The sequence below is a fragment of the Nannospalax galili genome, unplaced genomic scaffold (assembly GCF_000622305.1).
Source record: "Nannospalax galili isolate Female #2095 unplaced genomic scaffold, S.galili_v1.0 scaffold6995, whole genome shotgun sequence".
NCBI classification, from domain to species: domain Eukaryota; kingdom Metazoa; phylum Chordata; class Mammalia; order Rodentia; family Spalacidae; genus Nannospalax; species Nannospalax galili.
In genome coordinates this window covers 36,344-37,734 of record NW_008335260.1, presented here as the reverse complement: position 1 = coordinate 37,734, position 1,391 = coordinate 36,344, and the positions used below count along the sequence as shown (strand labels likewise).

Genomic DNA, 1,391 nt, shown 5'->3' with positions numbered 1-1,391 from the left:
CCAAAATTCTGTGTCAAGTCTTTTTGTTTTTAAGAAATATTTGCAAAATTCTGAAATTATTAAGTATAACTAAAAATGGAATAGTAATGTAAATTCCTTTGCTACTGTTTCTCTTACAAACACTTGAAGATAGATTTTTCTTTTTTTTTTTTTTTCTTACTATGTAGCACATTCCTTGGTTGGAGTCTGAATCTGTGCTGACCAGCTCTCTGAGGTTGAGAAGGCTACGTGGCTTTCCTTCATCTAGTTCCTCCCTTTGTAAAGTGCCTAATATCTGCCCTATCCCACAGAATCATGAGGGCTAAAATTTCATTTAACACATGAATAGTGCCTGCAGTAATTTATAGCAATTATAGGTCTCTAAGTCTGTCATCATTCAAACAGTGTTTCCAGGCCAGGTGTGGGAGCTCCTGCTTTTAATTGCATCACTTGGAAGGCTGAGGTAGGAAGATCTTTATGAGTTCAAAGCTAGCCAGGGCCACTTTCCAAATAAGCCATAAAACTTTCTTTGTTGGAAATGATAGTAACAACAGCAGGGGACAGGGAGGCTGGTCAGCAAGGTGACTGAGTGGCTAAACCCTGGAACACACATGGTAGAGGAGAGCCAGCTCCCACAGATTGTGCTCTAACCACCACACTTGCACTGAGACACACACACACTAAATAGATTAGATGGATAGATTAGATGGATGGATGGATGGATGGATGGATGGATAGATAGATGCAAAACTTTTTAAATGGTATAATTCTTTCTATCAAATAAGGCAATTAGCATTATTTTTCCGTTTTTGTTATTTTGTTGTTTTGCTTTTTGAGTGTCAGAAATTTGATCTAAATTTAATTCATTCTGAGACTGGGTGTGTGGTTATAGGTAGAGTGGTTGCTTAGCATGCACAGAGCCCTATATCTGATTCCCAAATGGAAACACTTTTAATCCCAGAACTCTGGAAGTCAAAGCAAGAGAATCAAGGTCACCCTCAGCTATATATAGTATGTGTTTAATTTTTTCTTACACAGTTAATAATAATATTCTTTGTCCTTTACTCTGTGATGAAATCCTGTTTACAGAACATTATGTTTATTTTTTAAATATTTTATTACTTTTATTTTATGTATATGCATGTTTTACCTGCATATATGTAAGTGCACCACATGTGTGCAATGTCCCTGGAGGCCAGAATAGGCCATTGGATCCCCCGGGACTGTACTTTCAGGTGGTTGTTAGCCACCGTGTAGGCACTGGGAACTGAACCGAGATCCTCTGCACAAACAGCAAGTATTCTTTGCTGCTGAGCCATCTCTTTAGCCCAAAGTGCTATATTTTAAATAGCTTGTAAACTTTAGTAGTAAGAGAAAGAAATTACAAGTGTTGAGATTTTATATAAAAGACA

At 37.3% G+C, this 1,391-nt stretch overlaps 1 protein-coding gene across 1 annotated transcript in view; it reads left to right on the top strand.

Moving 5' to 3' along the window:
• Window positions 1–1,391, top strand: part of LOC103731465 (ankyrin repeat domain-containing protein 26) — a gene marked incomplete at its 3' end in the record, with an annotated part of 88,909 nt that overhangs the window by 54,412 nt on the left and 33,106 nt on the right.